Here is an 11,990-nt window from a genome sequence, read left to right as displayed (position 1 = left end):
ACTAATCTACGTATCAACATTGTCGAGAAAGGTGTCGTTTCCCAACAAGTGTTTTAGTTATACAATTCCAAGGTGTTTCTTTATTTTATTTACTTGAGTTACTATATATTCGAACTAGGGCTCATTTGCTATCTTAGCAATTTACTTACTATGCAGCTACAAAAATTATAGAGAACACCTGATAACACTTCTAACCTACTGTAAAATTTTTAGAACCAACACTATCACCAATCTCTCACAAAAATTCCCACGAGTTCACTTTTTTACAATATTAAACATTTTAAAATAACTAGAGCAACCCTGGAAACATTTTAAAACTAGATGAACCAAATACACTAATAGATAGATCATGATTTTAGGAGCCTAACAAAATTGGTTTGGCATTTTTATAATTTTTCTATGATTTACTATGAATATTGTAAGCTCTCTATTTTGGTAGAAAAAAAAGACTAAGAAAAAGGAAGAGGACCGCTTGGGCCAATTCTGGCCAGCTCGGCCCATGCGTGGCGTAGGCGTGACGATAGACCGGTAGCGCGGCTTGGCACACAGGCGCGTGCGGTCGAGCGTGGGAAGGAGCCGAGCGGTGGCGAGCTCGAGCCTTGCGGCGAGCAACAGCAGCAGGGGCAGCCTAGCACGAACGATGGCAGGGGCAGCGGTGGCGCGGCCACGATGGGGACGTGGCGTGGGGCAACGTGAGGGCTTGGGCGTGCTCGTGCGAGCGGTGTCCGGGCGATGAGAGCAGTCGTAGGTGCTTGTAGGGTGTCACCTAGAGCAGCGGGCCATGAGTGCGACCGGACGGGAAGCGCGGTGCGGTGACGGCGGCGCGCCAGCACGACCACGGCGCATGGACTGCGGAGAAGGTGTTCGGAAGGGGCAGCGTAGTGGGGCTGCAGCTCCAGCGTGGGACCATGGGGGTTCGCGCGCGCTCACGATGGGCCGGGCGACGGACGGCGTGGCCACGGCGATGCTTCGGAGCTCGAGGGGAGCTCGACTGGAAGAGGGAAGAGTGGAGCAGAGACTTGGGATAGGTGGAGGAGGTACCAAAGGTGCTCACCAGCAATTGATTCGAGCTATGGCGGCTACGTGTGGAGATCGACGATGCGCTCTCCTTCAGTGCTAAGAACAAGGGAACTTGACTAGGGGAGGAAGGAGGTGAGCAACATCGCGGGATGGCTTGGCGGCTCGATAAGGCAGAGGGTAGGGGCAAGGGTAGTACACGGCAGCAGTAGCTCGGGTAGGTGGAATGAATGGCCAAGAGCGAGCGGGGCGAGGTAGTTGAGGTGAGCGGCTGCGATCGCTCGCTACAGGTGTACCGATTCATGAACAGAGCGCCAACGACATGGCTCACAGCGCGATCTAAAGAGGTTAGGGCAAGTTTTGGAGCAACAACGCAATGTCAAACCACTCCACAAACTATACCATGCTTTGGTATCTACAAAGGTACAATCAATAGTGCCAAAACATGACGCTAGTGTTTAAGAATTTTAATCAGAATTTAAATTCCAAATTAGCATTTTATAAATCGCCAAAAAGTGTAGTTTCAACACAACTTCAATTTTTTACCGATTTAACGAAAATGGCTAATTTTAATTTCCAATTTGATTCTTGAGCTATCAAAAATACCATGGAACAACATCTATTCACCAATTCAACAATTGCATTTTCATCTACTAGACTTGTACTTCAAATTTTATTTAAGTGCCAATTACAAGTTATATTTTGTTTTTGTTTATAAAAAATGTTTTCATGCTTGATCAAATAAACAAGCCATTCGTTATTTATTTGCTATCTGGAATTTTAAGCACTTTCTTCATACTTTTCCAAAACAAGCCCTAAACAACTTTTATCCACAAGATTATTTAAAAGTTATTAAGCACCGAGACAAGTTGACTAATGACACTTATTCGTTTGTTTTATTCACGAAAGCAAGCCGCATAAGATTCCTTTATAATTCCATGTGGGCTTTAAACTTTTAAACCCGAAAACTTGTTTTGCTAATTTCTCTTAGGCATTAACCTAGGTGCTAAACAAACTCATAACACCAGAGGTGTTATAGGGTTTCAACGCAATGTCATCTTGTTGCTTGGACAAAATGGAAGCTTGTCATTGTGGAGCTCGATGGCGGCACATGGAGCTCATCGTGCACAGCAGCGCGGGTGCCGTCAGGATGGCTTCACACGAGGCTCACCCCCCACCTCGACTCCTTGCTGGAGCAGCCACGGCTTGCTAGATCGGTGGAGGCGGCCATGGCAAGCGGGCCGGGTCCGACGAGCAGAGAACATGGAGGAGCACGACTTCGGCGAGCATGGGTGCCGCGAGCACTACTGTGCGGTGGAGACAGGCACGCGCGATGGGGCGTCGCAGTGGGGTCAGGCTGCGCGATGGAGGTAGACGGTGGGGATTTTATTTTTTTGGCTTGGCTAGGTGCCAATAAGAGGGAGCGAGCATAGAGAGTGGGGAGACGTGTCCGGCCGCATGGACGCCCTAGTGAAATCATTATTGATGTACAAATTCTAAAAAAGTAGTATCGCTTATAAATTTTTCAAAAAAAAGTAGTATCGTTTTTTAAGAACAAAAAGTAGTTTGCTTGCTCGGCTGTACAGTCTAACAGAGATAATTCTGTATTTGATCCTGTTGTATTCAGAGGTCTGATTGCAAAGTATTTCCTTAGTGCTAAGGTTGCATTTCGAAAAGTAAATGATCCTGCTTGGAAAGAGATGATAAATTATTGCCAGCCTTCATTCAATGTGGTGGGTCGACAAACTGTTCATGCAGACTGTCTGATCTTGCATGAAGAAGAGAAATTACAGCTACATCAAAAGATCATGAAGTTGAAGTCTCATGTCAGTTTAACCGCTGATTTGTGGTCGTCAAACCAAAATTTGGGGTATCTTGGAGTTACAGCTTATTACATTGATGAAGAGTTTGAGCTCCATAAGAAGATTATTGCATTCAAGCAAATCTCTTTCCCCCATAACTCATTTGTTGTGCAAGATGGCATCACAGCTTGCTTGATGGAATGGGATTTAGTTGATCGTGTGTTCACAATGACTCTAGATAATGCAAGCGTGAACAACAGAGCGATTAGAGACTTGTGTGCTGCTCTAGGTGCTCAGATTTTCTTTAAGGGTGAACACATACATGTCAGATGTGCCGCTCTTGTGCTTAATATAATGGTCCAAGCTAGATTGCAAGTCATACCAAATGTAGTTGGAAGGGTAAGAGACATTATCAAGGTTGTCACATCTACACATTCTCGTCTACAAACATTCAACTCAATCGTTCAGGCATTAGGTCTCAAAGGCAAATCGGGGCTGGTTCTAGATGTTCCCCACCGCTGGAATGCTATGTATGACATGTTGAATGAAGCTATGAAATATAAAGCAGCTCTCAACAGATTCGCAGCAGAGCAATATCAGGATGTTCCTAGTGAACAAGACTGGCAGAAAGTTGAATTGCTTCACGAATTCCTAGAACAGTTCAGTGAGGCTACAAAAGCATTTTTGTTGGATAGGCATCCAATGGCCCACCTATTTCTGAAGATGTTGATGGCAGTTCGAGATGTATTGCTTGATGAGACGTGGAATACCAATGAACTGCTCAATGAGTTGGCTGAAGCTATGTATACCAAGTTTCAGAAATACTGGGCTACGCCTAGTATGGTACTTCTCATAGCTACTTCCTGGACCCATCAATGAAAGCTGATTTTGTCGAGTTCTTTTACTTGACTGTTGAGAATACAGAAGCGGAAGCGAAGATGAGATAGCTTACATAATACTTGAAGAAATATTATCTAGAGTATGAGTGGGTTGTGAGGAACAACACAGGTCATATTTTCGTTACATATGAAGAGGAAGTTTTTAGTCCGGGCGAATCGAGTTCTTCTGGACTTCATGGCAAACGGCGTGTAGAGCTTGCATTTGCTCAATTTTCATCACAAAATTCGAGTACTCGCTCAGAAATATTAGAACTGGATATTTATTTGGATGATCCTAGAGTAGTTGTGAGACCGACAGAGAACTTTAATGTTCTAGCATGGTGGAAGAAAAACTCGGATGCCTATCCAATCTTGTCCTTGATGGCCAGAGACTTCTTGTCTATTCCTATTAGCACAGTGTCCTTAGAATCTGTTTTTAGTGCTGCTGGATGGATACTTGGTAAAAATAGGTCATCTCTCTCTCCAGAAACTCTTGAAGCGTTAGTCTGTGCGAAAGATTAGTTGATTGGCTTTAATGATGTAGAAGAAGGTAATTGTCTTATTTCAAATAAATATTACAAAGCCAATTTTATTTACAATAGTGGTTTACTATGTTTGTCTTGTTCAATGCAGGTCAATCAATGACCGGACAACGTATGTTTGAATCAGACGAAGAAGAAGATGATTGACAGGTTAGTGCCTCGATGCAAATATTTTTATTGGTTTACTGTGATCAGTGCATGGGTTCAGAACATCAGACTGTGGTTTACTGGAATGAGAAGACATAGTACATTACTTCGTATGTTGAGTACTGACTGCAAGCTTCGTATATTGAGTAGTGACTACAGTTCAAGAAGTGAATAGAAGCATGATAGTATTATGAGTTGACATAGATTTGAAACTATAGCTGTAGCACAGTACCTACTACCTAATATGCACTTGAAGCATGAAGTTATCCTTTTCACTGGTGCCTCTGCCTAGTCATATAATTGATGAAGCATGAAGTTGTAGCATAGCTGTAGTTATTTGTTTTAATAAAATGCATGTTAGTCAATGAAGCATGAAGTTTCCTAATCTGTGTTCTATTATTTATTTTAATAAAATGCCTGTGAGGGCCCATAGCCCCTCTAGTTTCATAAAAAAAGTTCTAGCATAGCTGCAGTTGACATCCTAAGTCCATTCATTTATCTGCAGTTAACATGTATATGATCAAATAGTAAAGTCCTAAGTTTGAGTTTTGTGCTTGGTGTCTTTGCAGACGACATCTTTGCAGATTGTGGGCTTGTGGCAGATTGTTGTCGCTAGCCAGAGCTCATTGATCTCTGATGTGCGGCGCAGGCTCACTGATCATTGAACCTTTGCATAATATTTGTAAGTCACAATAATCAACTTTTATTGTTCTTCTTGGTTTCATCGGATCGTATGGCCATAAATTTATAATTTTGTTTTAGCATGTTGATTCATGCTCAATCCTAATTAGTCCTTTTAGCTACTTACGGCATGTTCGTTTCGGCTGAAATGATCGTTGATTATTTACTGCTGGCTGGTTTGGTGTGAGAAAAATACTGTTCCAGCTTATAATCCACGATCGGATACGGTCGTATAAGCCCAGCCGAACAGGTTGTTAATTAATCCTTAGCTACTTCTGTGTACTATGAAACACATCCAGGATGCTACTTCTGTCAGGATTGAGACGTGCAAATATTCTGTGTAGTGCCCAACATCCAGCATTGTATTTCTTTTTTTTACATCTACAACATTGTATTTGTTTTTTTTACATCTGCAGCATTGTATTTCTGTTTACATGCAAACGTGCAAGCATTGTATTTCTGTGCAAATGCAAGCGCGCAAGCTGTAGCCTGCGCAGGGCCCAAGAGTATTTCTATGTACATGCAAGCGTTCAATCTGTAGTTTGCGTAGGGCCGAGGGCTGAGATAATGGATCCAACCCTAGGATTTAATTAGGATCAGGATAGGAGTGGGATTTTATTATCAAGGGGTCAAGCTAGATTAGGATATAAAGCTGACCAGGATCGGGCCATCCGCTCTAGAAAATAGTGTCGAGGTTGGATTAGGGGTGGGCCACGACTTATTCCTAGGCGGAGCTGTACTTCGCCCTCTTATAAGCCATATTTTTTCAGCCAACGAATAATATTTTTCTCTCACAACAAATCAGCCAACAATATTTTCAGCCACGGCTTATCAGCCAAGCGAACAGAACCCTTATCTGCGGCTTTCTCTAGCATTCGCTACAGTATCATAGCACGTTTTCTACTACCAAAACAAACAACTGCAGTCGAGACACTGGGAATTAATCCAGTCGCAAAGCCCTCGCCCCCACGTTCCACAAACTCGAATAGTATTTGCGGGAGAAAAAGTCTACTTTGCTTTCCTCAACTATCGCAAAAGTCAATTTTTCCTTCCTGAACTAGAAAACCGGACATAACTCCTCCCTCATCTTTTCAGACCGGACATATGACCTCTCTAGCTGTTTCTCTATGTGGATTTTCTTTTTTTTCTTTTATATTTATTTTGCTAAATTTTTGAAAAATCATAATAAATTACATAAGAGTCATAAAATAGAAAGTTAAATTTTGTTGGACTCCACATGAGTAGATATTGAACGTAAACATATGATATGTTATGTTCAGCACAAAATTTTTGTTCTAGCTTTAGATCTATATTTTTCTATAATTAATTCATAGTTGTCGTTTCTATGATTCTATTATGGTGAATTTTTTATGGTGGACTAATCATTGTATGCTTAAGATGTAGTAAAAAATTTATGCTCATTGAATCATATATGACTGAGTTATAGACTTATTTAGGTTTATGCTTATTAAATAGTTTTAAAATAATTAAAAATGTGTAAAAATAGAAAATGTATGTTTTCTGTGTAATTTTCTCTGTGAAAACATGACTATGTTAAGTGTCCATAAGATATAACAATAGTAATATTACATAGAGAACACATATTTTCTATTTTTACACACTTTTAACTATTTGAAAACTATTTAATAAGCATAAACATAAATAAGTCTATAACTCAGTCATACGTCTCAACCATACAATGATTAGTCCACCATAAAAAATTCACCACAATAAGACCACAGAAACTGTAGCTATGAATTAATCACAAAAATGCATAGATCTAAAGTTAGAGCAAAAATTTTGTACTAAATCATACCATATCATATGTTTACCGTGTATATCTACCCATGCCATCATTCGGAGTCCAACGAAATTGAATTTTTCATTTTATGATTCTTCTATAATTTACTATGATTTTTTCAAAGATTCAATCAAAATAAATATAAAAGAAAAAAAAGAAAAACCACCTAGAGAACAGCCAGGGAGGTCATATGTCTGGTTTGAAAAGATGGGTGAGGAGTTATGTCCGGTTTGCTAGTTCAGAGAGAAAAATCTGGCTTTTGCGAAAGGTGAGGAGGCAAAGTAGACTTTTTTCTATTTGCGGGCCACGACCTATGATAGGAAGCAGGCCGAATCTGCAATGGGCGTGTTGTGCTACAGCATACAGGCCCGGCATTTCTCCTGCATGCAAGGCCTAGGCAACCGGTGCGCAGGGTCCGAGTTGTGCGGCTGGCCTAGCTAAAGAAAAGTGAAGAAAGCCAGTTGGTATGTACGGGAAGGCCCGGCTACGAACTACTGGGCCATCCCGTCACATGGGCTGCTGAGCTAGTGGGCTTCATGGGATGTTGACATTTAGATGCACTTCGGCGAGCTTGAATGGCCTGTGGCACTGTGGCAAAGAACTTCAGCGGACCGGATGATGGGAGGGAGGGCCATTTGTGAATTATGATAAGACCAAAACAAAACAAAAAACTGTACTCTCACATGTGTACTGTACATTCAAGCATGTCACGATGGCCGTATCGAACCGCAAAGCTAAACAAAGATAGCACAAAATGCCCTATTCCAAAGAGGACCTAAGGCTTATGGTTCAACACCAAAAGGATGAATGCAGTTTCTTATTGAGCCCGTAGTGGTTATATTGAATCTGCTGAAATGGAATATACAGTATTTTGCTTCAAACTCGGCGATGAGCCCCGTGTACGTATGACGAAACTGCTACTTCTCCACTCCAAAGACAAAGAGGGTCAATGGCGATACTACTTCGATAGTGTATAGTGTAAACTGAACTACAAATGAGTTGCTCCGGAAGCTAGCTAGCACCACCGCGGAGCACTTCGCAGTCCCCAATGAATCCGATCTTGAAGCAGGTCCTAATAATCAGCAAAGACGCGCAGCGGGGAACACGGGATCTCCCCTAGATCGTCCGCAACAGCCCCCGGACGGAATCCAGGCAGCGAATTGGAATCCCCACGCACGATCGAGGGCCCAACTAAGCTCTACACTGGATACGCAAACGGAACCACGACCAAGAGTTCTGTTAAAACGAAACAGCCTGATCGGCGGGGAGCACGGCGGCCAAGTTGGCATTGACAAATGCCTGGCTCGCGCTCGGTTTGCCGCTCCGTGCAACGTGCAACCGCCGTGTACGCTGGCAGTAGTTCGAAGAACCTGCACACACTTGGCATGTGAATTTCTATCCCAAACGAACAGTGTATAGGACACGAGTTGTTACGGGCGCTGCTGTGTCACGCTGCGTCGGTTGGGTTGCCAGCCGGCAAATAAACTCACCTTCGATTTACGGCAAGCAAAATTTAACCGCGTTGACACCTTCAGACTCTTCACAAAAGAAACTACTGACTTTTCTAGGAACGTAATATTTGTTACACACTTAGATACATATTATATCTAGATATATACTAAAAGCTAGAACGGGTATAACGTTGTGATATTATCGATATCTGCTTTTGTGTGCACAGCTTCGTACACAATTTTCTTATAACTCCAAACCAAATCCTATCGGTAAGTTTTGAAATCTACATATTTTCCAAGAAAAAGAATTGATTGGCTGGAGATAGAGATCTCTCAAGTGTGCAGTGATAGATCTTTAGAGATAGCCATACTGATGAAGTCGGCCCAAGCAATGCCCAAAGAATCCCGTTTATGTACTAAGGGTAGGTTGATAACCCACTGTGGAGGGCATTCTCCCTAATAAGGCGGATACTTCCGATCCTGCTTGAACAAAACGAAGGATATTATCGATGAATAAAAGCACGTCTTGCTTATTAACATCTCAGAAATATTCCGCCATAGTTAGGGCAGTTAAACCAACTCTCATACGAGCTCCTGGCGGTTTATTCATTTGGCCATAGACTAGATTCACCTCTGATTCCTCAATATTTTTGGAGTTAATTACTCCAGATTCCTTCATTTCCATATAATGATCATTTCCTATCTAGAAAAGCTAGAACTTACAATTTGAAACAGAAAATGTATTTTCTTTTTCGCATACTTGCCTGAGCGGTATGTATATTTCGAAACAACCTATGCAGAATGAAAGGTTACTATACACGCCATGTAGATTTTGACCTGTGACCAAGACCCGAGGAACGAGCAATATACTCTAAACCACGGCGGAATATAGTCATTTTCATCCCTCAACTATGATCCAAAGTCCAATTTTATCTTTGGACTTTTAGAATATGATCATTTTAGTCCTCAAACTTTACTTTTAGTCTTTTCATTCTAGGACTATCATTCTCAAACTCTGCACTTCGGGCTCAATTTCATCCATGAACAATCAAGTGCATTTCATTCGGGTCCCTGAATTTCATAGTTCATGGATGAAGTTGAGCCTAAAATATAAAGTTTGAGGACTGAAACAATCACTTTAATAGTTCTAGGATGAAACTAAACCCCAAAGTAAAGTTTGAGAGTTGAATGATCATTTTGAAAATTGAAGAACAAAATTGAGTCCAACACGACAGTTTAGGGGACCAAAATGACTATTTTGCCCTAAATCTCCAAAAGGCATAATAAGCCCTAGGAACAAGTTGTTCCAAAGAACTCCATATTTGAGATAGGTTTTATAGTGTGACCATGACTCTTGGTAGTGACAACCAGTTTGATGGACTGCTATCCACTTTATCAAGCAATCTTCCTTGTCCTGCTATTTTGGGCTCTTCTCCTTGTTATTCCTATCTGAGGCGACCAAATTAAAATTGCCACATGGCCTTGTTGCTAGATGGGTTGTAAGAATCTAGGCCCTATAATAAGTGGAAATTGTAGGTGGTTAATGATAATCGTTGTATCATGGCTAACATATATTTTTGAGGAAAGATTTAGAGCTAGGTCACAGTGACACATGTGGTATGTGACCCCCAATTTCATTTGCAAGGTGATCAAGTATTCAATATGAAGCTAAGAACCTTTCTGGATCTAAGCATGCGTTTGCTTCGTATGATGAACCTAGATGGGACAACACAATCTCATTTTGCCTCACGTTTAGTTTCAGGGTGATGAAGGATGCCTGATTATTATGGCAATCATGAGTTGAAAGCCCTAGTTTGATTTTGGATAATTGATGAAACCTAGAGACTAATCATTGTGCTAAGTGTGCAGACATGAAATAATAAGTCCCATTCCAAGTGTGGAGCTAGATGATGGTCATGGTGAAGGTGATGGCCACAAAAGAGATGATCAAGTACTTCACATTTGGAAAAGGAGAAAGAGAAAAACAAAAATGGGCTCAAGGCAAAGGTAAATTGATAGGAGCCATTTTTTGTTTGCACTCAACACACCATAGAGGGTGTGAGTGATTTAGGATCGATAGCCGTACTATAAAGAGATGAATTCTTTGGCTAAACGGTTTATCGAGTGCCACTAGGTGACATGATTCTTGCATATGCATTACGAACCTAGTGTGCTAACATTTAACCCTTAAAAATGCTTGAGAAAATGCTAACACACGTGCACACAAATTCTACACTTTGTGGTTAGTAACTTGGAAGCAAGGGTGAAGTGGTTGTGGACTTAGAAAAAAGGAGGCGAAGGTACTCGACCGGATGCTGGCGCCGGGGTGACTGAACTCACCCCAGGGCACGTCCAGTCAGTGTTGAGCGCGGCCGAGAAGGCCAAGTCCTAACTAGGCTCTGTAGAGGAGGTGCGACCAGACACACAGGGCCTGCGTCCGGTCAAGGTGTGACGTACACTGACATAGGGTCGCTGGTGTTGGCACGCGAGGGCTGTGCTGACCGGACGTTGGCATGCGTGAGGTCCATCACGAGCGGACGCGTTAGATCACAAAAATCCCTCTCGAGGTGCTTACTAGAGTTGACTGGACGTTGGCTGGCGGTGCGTCCGGTCACTCGTGAGTGTGTCAAGTCGTCTAGCGCAGTGGCGCGGGCACAGGCATGAACGGACGTAACGCAAGTGTGTCCGGTCTAGCTCGGTTGCGTCCGGTCTATCTTTAACCGCGAGGGCGCTGTTCAGTAGCCCTTGGAGATCAGCAGCGCAGGTTTAAAGGAGGCGACACGTGGATGGCGGTGGTTGACCGGATGCTGAGGGCGTGCATTCGGTCATGCTTGATCGACACGTCCGGTCAGCCCGAGCATCAGACACTATGGAGGCCAAGGGCTCTTTCTTGGTTGGCTCCCTATTTAAGGGTCTTGGCCGGCCCTAGGCTCCCTCTCTTAGCACTTTGACATACTTGACATCCTTATGAGCCTAAGCATTCATCTCCCAGTCATCTCCATCATTAATTTATCATCATAGTGAGATTGAGAGTGATTCCAAGTGCATTTGCTTGAGTGATTGCATCTAGTGGCACTTAGAGATCATTGTGGCTGCGGCTTTCTTGTTTACCTTGGTGGTTGCTGCCACCTAGATGGCTTGGAGCAGCGGAGGAGCTTCGGCACGTGTTGGCAATTGTTCGTGGCCGGCTCCGGTGATTGTGAGGGGTCTTGCACCTTCCCCGCCGAAGAGCCGCAAGGTAGCTCTAGTAAATTGCTCGTGTCATTGAGTTACCTCACTTGTGGATAGGTTCTTGCTATGTCTATTTGTTGGACGAGGTTCGTGCTATAGCTCTTAGCCACCAAACCACCAAGTGTTGGTCGACACAACGGGGACAAGCATGCCGGCAAGCACGTGAACCTTGGGAGAAAAATCTTGTGTCTACGGTGTGATTGGATTTCTCCCGATGATTGGATTGACTACATTGTGATTGGTTCAATTCCTTGACACGGTGGCATAATCATCCTACTCACTCCTTTATATTCTTGCAAAGTAGTTTCCAAGCTCTTTAGTGTAGCTTGTCTTTAAGAGCTTGTTAGTTTGGTTAGTGTGGCTCTTTAGTTAGTATTTGAGAGCACACTAGCTTAGTGAGTAGTATCTTAGCTCTTGTGTGTGCCTAGTGATCATAGCAA

The 11,990-nt window shown here is 42.7% G+C and overlaps 1 pseudogene; it reads left to right on the top strand.

The window, feature by feature from the left end:
• The first annotated feature begins 2,627 nt into the window (after window positions 1-2,627).
• On the top strand, window positions 2,628-3,766 carry LOC136466308 (zinc finger BED domain-containing protein RICESLEEPER 2-like; annotated as a pseudogene).
• Window positions 3,767-11,990: the final 8,224 nt, after the last annotated feature.

Source organism: Miscanthus floridulus, chromosome 1 (assembly GCF_019320115.1).
Source record: "Miscanthus floridulus cultivar M001 chromosome 1, ASM1932011v1, whole genome shotgun sequence".
In the NCBI taxonomy this organism is placed as follows: domain Eukaryota; kingdom Viridiplantae; phylum Streptophyta; class Magnoliopsida; order Poales; family Poaceae; genus Miscanthus; species Miscanthus floridulus.
The sequence above is the reverse complement of the archived record's forward strand: the minus strand, read 5'-3'. Positions and strand labels throughout refer to the sequence as shown.